The sequence below is a fragment of the Solanum dulcamara genome, chromosome 10, assembly GCF_947179165.1.
Source record: "Solanum dulcamara chromosome 10, daSolDulc1.2, whole genome shotgun sequence".
Classification (NCBI taxonomy): Eukaryota; Viridiplantae; Streptophyta; class Magnoliopsida; order Solanales; family Solanaceae; genus Solanum; species Solanum dulcamara.
The window spans coordinates 36,988,318-36,996,003 of record NC_077246.1 but is presented as its reverse complement, the minus strand read 5'-3'; the positions used below and the strand labels follow the sequence as shown (position 1 = coordinate 36,996,003).

Sequence of the window (7,686 nt, the reverse complement as noted above, 5' to 3'; positions counted from 1 at the left end):
GTACACGAGAAAAGGAGCTAGGATGATTAGGATATGTTATAGAGAGATGTAAAGATGGGTTAGACCAAACTATCGAGATGGGGTAAGTACTAAGGGAAAAATAGGACCAAGCCATTTGAACCAATGATCTATCCTAATGTCGAGTGTAAGACAGGGGCAGAGAGGGCAAGGCAAAGCATGAAGACTAGCCAGAAGATGCTAAGGTAAATCTTGGGCTAGTTTGAGTGCCTTCGCACATTATTGCAAGGATTGCAATAGAACGTGACACGAGGAATTTCTAGGGTGTCACCCATCCTAGTACTACTCTCGCCCAAGCACATTTAACTTTGAAATTCTGGTGAGATCCGATGCATTAGTGCTGCTATGATCACACGAGATGGAAGAATCCAAACTAGCGGCAAAGCCATGACATGAGATTATGTACCTAGAGTGTTATAAGTTACGTTAAGGGAATTATAAAAGGGATTAAGCAAAGCAAGAAGGATTAGATGATTACTAATAGATGGCGCACTTGTATGCCACAGTTCTTCAACATAATACCAGTTAATGATAGACAAACCATGGAACGGCTATACAGGTCATTATGTGAGGGGACTTCAGCATAACTTGGTAGCCAACTCTGATGGGCAAAAAGAAAAACCCAAAAAGGTGAGGGTACCAGTTGATGTCATATAAAGAAGGCAAGAAGTAATATACAAAGTTGAAGATTCCACAATACGACCTTGGCTACAAGACTCATTTTGCACTCCCTGGACAAATAATTCTTTATAGAATGTTATCCGCAGATTTACAAAATCAGCCCATGTTCCTCCAATCAAAGACTACCTACTCAGTCGAGATGGTGTGAAATTATAGGTCAAGAGGGTGGTAGGACCTTACGAAGTTCCCATAGCTATTGTCCTAGACGAAGGAGCCCAAGTTACAGTTAACTATCAAAGATCAGTTTACGAAGAGATTGGGAAGACATATAGGTCTTCGTATACCATTTTACCCTCAGAGTGATGGATAGACTAAGCTTACTAGCTAAACATTAGATAATATTTTGCGGGCCTATACAATTGACTTGAAAGGTAGCTCGGACAATTGCCTACCACCTGTCAAAAGTACTTATGATATTAACCATCATTCTAGTATCCAGATGGCCCCGTACGAGACTTTGTATGGCAGATAGTGTAGGTCACCAATTGGTTGGTTTAGTGTTAGTAAAGCACGACTAATAAGACCAGACGTGGTTCAATAGGCAGTATAGAAGGTGAAGCTTATTTGGGAGAGATTATTAGTAGCACAGAGTCAATAGAAGTCATACACGGATAATTGACATCGATCTCTAAGGTTTTAAGTTATAATTAAGCACTCTCAAAAGTGTCATCCATAGAGAAAGTAATGAGAGTCATCAAGAAAGAGGACCTTAGTTAGAGATGCATTGGCTCTTATCAGACCCTCCGCTGAATAGGCAAGGATGCCTGCGATTTGGACTTACCGGCTAATCCAGAAGTAGTACATCTAGTCTTCTAAGTATCGATGCTTCAAAAGTTATTGTTGAACCATCCCGAGTATATTTTACAGAGGATATCAAGGTCACAGAGGAGTTATCCTAAGAGAAGAAACCGGTCGTCATCCTGGATCTGTGGAGTAGGGGGTAGTGAATTAAGGACGTAGCTTCCATCAAGGTGTTATGGCAAAACAAGAGTCGCGAAGAAATGACCTGGGAAGCTGAAAGGGAAATGAAGCACAAGTATCCATACCTATTCTCTACGTCTACAAGTAATCCTAACCTTTGGAACTCTAATATTGATTGCTCGGTGAAAGTATGTATTATTGCGATGGAATAGAGATACTCTCTATATAGTAGATATAAAATCTTGAGGAGGGTTTTGGTTTACATTTGAGGACGAATGTTCTAAAGGGGGGAAGGATGATACACCCTATACTTTTGTACCTTGGGAGGTTCTTAAACTTCTTAAGTATCTTGAAAGGTTCTTAAGTTTTTGGAAGGATACTTAAGTTTCTTAAAGCGTCTTAAAGATTATTAAAGCTTCTTAAAGCTTGTCAATCTTCTTAGAAGTTACCATGGGAGCCGTATAACCCATAACTCTATCAAAAAACTCTAAGGAAGGGAGAATGTGACACCTCATGATAGGGAAGATTGGAAATAGTGTTGTACGAATCCGAAAGAAGTTGCAGACCAAATAATGAGTCATAGGGATCAGCTTACTTATGCAAGCTACCAACTTGGAAAGCTTACATGCTTAATTTACTCATGTACATACCAAGCTTACGTAGCAAGGATTACATAGGTTCATAAAGTAAGATGAGATTACGAACCTATGAGAGGGAAAAGACAGTGCCACGTGGAAGCATGAGAGTACCATGTGAAAGCATGAGAGAGTTCCATATGGCAGAATCTGGAGCAAGGGTAGTGGTCCCCCACATGCCACGTGATAGCCCAAGGTTGGAGGGGGTGGTGTGTTTGCCTATTGAGGGATTGACACATGTCACCACTTAGGGGTTGACATGTGTCACCTCCTAAAGTTGCCTATATATATAGATATTTTATCATCAACCTTATCAACAAGTCATTATCTTCAAATTTCAAGAGGCTTCTAGAAAAAGAAAGAAGAGAGGAGAAATCTAGAACTAGAGAGAGAGTAGGTTCGGCCAAGGAGAAAAAAAAGGTAAGTCTCCAATTTTATTTCGTGAATTAATTTTCTAGGGTGAAACATGATGTTATGAAGGTTTTAGTAATTAAAATTTAATATTTTGATCATCCCAAAACATTATCATACAGACACGAAGTTTTAGGCGCGCTAAAGGAACTTCCGAGGAAAGTTTCGACAAGTTTTAGGAGTTTCGGGCAAGGTAAGGGTTTCTCTTTCAAATTGGAGTTTATGATATAGTTATGAGATATATTAAATGTATTAAATGAGGTGGGAAGTTTAAAAATTGCATAAGGATGTTACACGTTAGAAACAAACTAAGTTAAAGACGTAGTAGCTAAATCGAAGTCGCGTAGTGTGTTATCGTTGTGGTGCTGCGGTTGAAGCTGGTTGGGTTGTTTGTTGGGGCTGTAAGGTTTTTTAAAAAGGTTGTGGGTTCTTCTGGTTGCATCCACATGACCCTCCATTTTGTATGATTAAGGATTTTGCGAAATAAAGATTTAAAAACTCTATTTTGGTATCGTAGTTTGGAGCTAGTTGTTTGGAGCTTGTATTGTGTAATGTTGAAGTGATTTACTTGTAAATATGATGCTGGTCGTTTTTGTTGGTATGGTTGTCGATGTTTTGGCCGAGTCTAAATCTCGGGGATGTTGAAGTTATAGGGGGAGTGCTGCCCAATTTTCGGTAGCTTCGGAACTAGTAACAAATTAGTCGAGTGTAATGGATAGCAAATGACTCCTATTAGTAGATTGGTTGCAGAGTGGGATATTGGAAAATGAAAGGCTATTAACCTTAGTATTACATTCATGTTAAATAGGTTAAGAAGGTATCAAGACAAGCCATATTTCGATTAATCCTTGAAAAAGTATGTGAAGGTTTCTCTTGGCATGTTTTGGCACAAGTATCTAAAGCTACCCTTCTTCCCTCTTGACATGTATTTGACATAAGTACGATGTTATAATGCTATTATTACTCACCTAGTCCCATCATTGGTCGGGTACGTTATATGATGGTATGATAAAGCAATGAGAAAGTTATGATACCGAGCTCATAAAGGACCAATATATATATATATAATGACTCTATGAGGGAAAGTAGAGGTTATGTAAAGATTATCTTCTTTCTTCTATTTACATGACCCATAGAAAGCCAACGGTTGAAGAATGCACAAAGTCTACAAGAATCTCTTATTCTTAAGTACACTAGGATGGCTAACATTTTTAATTTCCTAGAACTTATGTCCTTTCGCCTTGATTCATGTGAAAGTGTCCAACCATCCTAAGTTGGTATAATTTATGTTGTGGTATAAAAAATGACTCTTATTTACTCCTTTAGGCTAGAACTCTTCCAATAATTGAACTATGGCTTCTCATGTTTTTCTATACCTTGGGAAGTAGTAAGTAGGTAAAGTTAATCTTCTTTTTTTTTTGCATGAACTTTATGAAACAAATAGACGAAGTATATGTGATCACAAGGAAGCCCCCATTCTCAAAGACACTAAGATGGCTATTTTCTTGACTTTCGAAAGATATTTTGTTACTTCTTGATACGAGTAGATAATTCCTAAAGTACTACTTTGATGCAAACCATAATGACACTCCAAAGGTATTTGTTATGGCTATTGTCTTAATTTTTGAATGATAGTTCATTTTGATTATTTCAACAAGTCTCCAATGATGGTTTAAATTGTATATGGTTACTCTCTACTCTTCTCGTGTATATTATAACCCTTCTATCACCGAGTCCGTATGAAAGAATAAAATCGTGCTTAGTTTACTGCATTATCCACCAAGTCCCTCATTAAAGGGCCGGGTATGTTATATAAAGACATGGTAATGCAATAACATAATCCACTCACCGAGTCCCTTACTAGAGGGTCGGGTACGTATGTATATATGTGAGGATGTGATGTGATAAGGTGGAAATGGAACCAGACCTGTGATGGTCCTATAGTTATGATTCACTGAGAGGGCCGGCTACATTATATATGTGAGCATGCATGTTTGCTTATAATTTACAAGTATAGGTACAGTGCCTTCTTAAGTATCACATTTATTCCCCTGACTCTCTCTATTTTAGATATATTTTCAGTTATGCTTTTTACACTCAGTACATATGTCGTACTGACCCCCCTCTCTTGGGGGGATGCATTTATGCCCATAGGTACAAACTCACGCCTTGAGGATCCACTAGCATAGTTATCCCGATCAGTAGTTCAAAAGTGCTCTGTAGTGCCGAGGCCTAGTTTTTGTACTAACCCTTGATGTATGTATTTATTTGTTCAATGGTACGGTGGGAGCCCTATCCCGCCATATTTCACTGTTAATATTCTTAGAGGTTTGTAGACATATAAAGGTGGGTTATTTATGAGTTTGATTTAGTTGTGCCTATATGGCATAATATAAATGTTATTATGTTAAGGCAGCCTTATCGGCCCTTACATGACAGGGTGCAAATAAAAGAGGCTATATGCAGAAGAATTTGCTATCACCCTCTGGATTTTTTTTGTATAGTTCTTATAGTTGAGATTTATATATACGTGTGTCCATATTGTACTCCAGTCACGGCCTACAAAGTTGGGTCGTGACACTACCTACCAGCATAGCTTTTCTTGAGTTTGAGTGGTTATCCTAGACTTTCACTGGTGGGTCGACTTATGGTATTTTTTGCACAGTTCGGTTCTATTGGGTCACTTTTGGCAGGTTTAATATGATAATAAACTGCTTATTGGGTCTATTTTTCTCCTGGATTGGTAGTTCACTCAGATTTGCACTCAGTGAGTGGTACATAGACTCATGGCATCAATTCCCATTGCTTTTGAGTTAGATTCACATATTGGTTTAGCTTTCTAAAAGTTCTGTTGGCAGCAAACTGACATTGGAGTTGGTCATAGTTTAATTTTTCCTCTTGTGGATTTGGTTATCCCTTAGAATAGCCTTTTCAATTTTGAAAGATAGATTTCAAACTCAAGTTATTGGTTTTGGGACTTATTGGGCTAGAATTTTGGGTTTATTCCCTGGGATGAGTGCTTACTTTGAGTTAGAAGTAGGAGGTGTTATATATGAAATGAGTCAGGATATTTGGATAGGGATTCTCCTACAGTCAAACATCGCTAGAGACAGGCTCGATAGAATCGGATTTGTAGGGCTCACGGAAAGCCTGTTAGTGGTGGTACCCTGAGTGTGGTGGTTAGTGGTACAGTTGTTCATTTTGAGGCTAGGTATATCCCATCCAATGTTTCTGCAAGTCAGACAGAGGATGAGACTCCAGGTATCAATTAGATTTGCGTAAATTTTATTTCTAGAACCTTCCTTGCTTGCAGTACTTGGGTGTTAGGGTCTTCACACCCATCAATGATTACTTGACTTGTTAGATTCATCTTTTCATTCTGGTAATTTATTTACTTGAGCTTATGTAGGCATGCTTACTTGACTTGATTACTTGCATGTTGTTTGCTACGACAGCTTTACTTGAAACTATGTGTATGTGTTTATTTTGTGTAGGTGATTTCATTTAGTAGTGGATTATTTTGGTTTTACTGTTATGTTGCAGTAGTTGTAGACTTATACCTTGTGGATATTGAGCTTAGTTGATTGTTCTGGGGAATTTTTGGTTAGCCATCCTAGAGTTTCTTGAGTTGGCCCTTTCCCCTTCTTAACTTTCCCCCTCTTAGAGTGCTTAGCTGGTGTAAGGTTGCTGCTGAGTAAAGGGTGTGTCAGTAATTGTGGCCCTTGTAGTCTACTATAGATCTCATTCATGATTCTTTCTTTGTTTGATTCGTGTTCTTAATTCCTAAGGTGGTGAAGTTAAGATTTGCCTTTCAGATTTGGCTAGGTTTTCTTTTCATATTAAGTTTGATGGTTAAGCTATTGGTCCAGCTGGTTGTGTGTTGTGGTGTCAAATGGAAATATTGAGTTACAAAGGCTGAAAATGGAATTTTCCTTATTTATTCTAAGTATGGTGATGTTTTAGCTTGAAACATCATGTAAAAAGGGTCCTATTGGATTCATGGAATTAGTGGATTTCTTATGTTTGTGAATGACCAACAAGTAGAAGGAAGGCATGATTGTGGAGTGAGAGCATTCATATTGATGAGTCTTGATTTACTAGAATTGCCTTGGTGTGCTCTTGTGACTTATGGACTTTTAGGTTATTAGTTAATATGTCTCAGAAATTTTAGTCACTGGCTTATTTTACCTTACAACTAGGGCTACCTTCATTTTTGGTGATTCCATGTTGTGCCTTGGTTCTACTCGTAAACTACAATAGGTTCGTTAATGGTTCAAAAGAGTTAGATTGTTGAATTAGGTCTTTTGCTGTAGTGTGCTTTGACTTTTTCAGGATTTAGCTTCCATGGGAGAATGGAATTTCTCTTAGAAAGCTCAGCCTCAAGATAGAGTCAAAGTAATTCGTGGAATCATCTCTTGGTTTCTTGTTCAGAGTGCAAGGTTTTGCGTGTGTCAATGTGGTTAGCTGGCAGCATTCTTGTGGCATACCTTGTTGTGGTTCAGTTTTATTTTGGTTGATCTAATTACTCACTACCTGTAGGCATAACTTTTCGTGAGTTTGAGTGGTTAGCCTAGACTTGCACTGGTGGGTCAACTTATGGTATTTGTTGCATGGTTTGGTTCTATTGGGTCACTTTTGGCAGGTTTAATATGATAATAAACTGCTTATTTGGTCTATTTTGCTTTTGGATTGGTGGTTCACTCAGATTTGCACTCAGAGAGTGGTACATGGACTCATGGAATCAACTCCCATTACTTTAGCTGTTTGATTCACATATTGGTTTAGCTTTCTAAATGTTCCGTTGGCAGCAAAGTGACATTGGAGTTGGTCGCAGTTTAATTTTTCCTCCTATGGATTTGGTTGTCCCTTGGAATAGCCTTTTCAATTTTGAAAGATATATTTCATACTCAAGTTATTGTTTTGGGGAGTTATTGGGTTAGAACTTTGGGCTTGTGCCTTGGGCTGAGTGCTTACTTTGAGTTCCTGCTGCTCTTTGAAGCTTAGGTGGTAATTATATTTC

General features: G+C 38.2%; 1 pseudogene; it reads right to left on the bottom strand.

Annotated features, from left to right (window-relative positions):
• Positions 1-256: 256 nt before the first annotated feature.
• LOC129871881 (5S ribosomal RNA) lies at positions 257-375 on the bottom strand (annotated as a pseudogene).
• Positions 376-7,686: the final 7,311 nt, after the last annotated feature.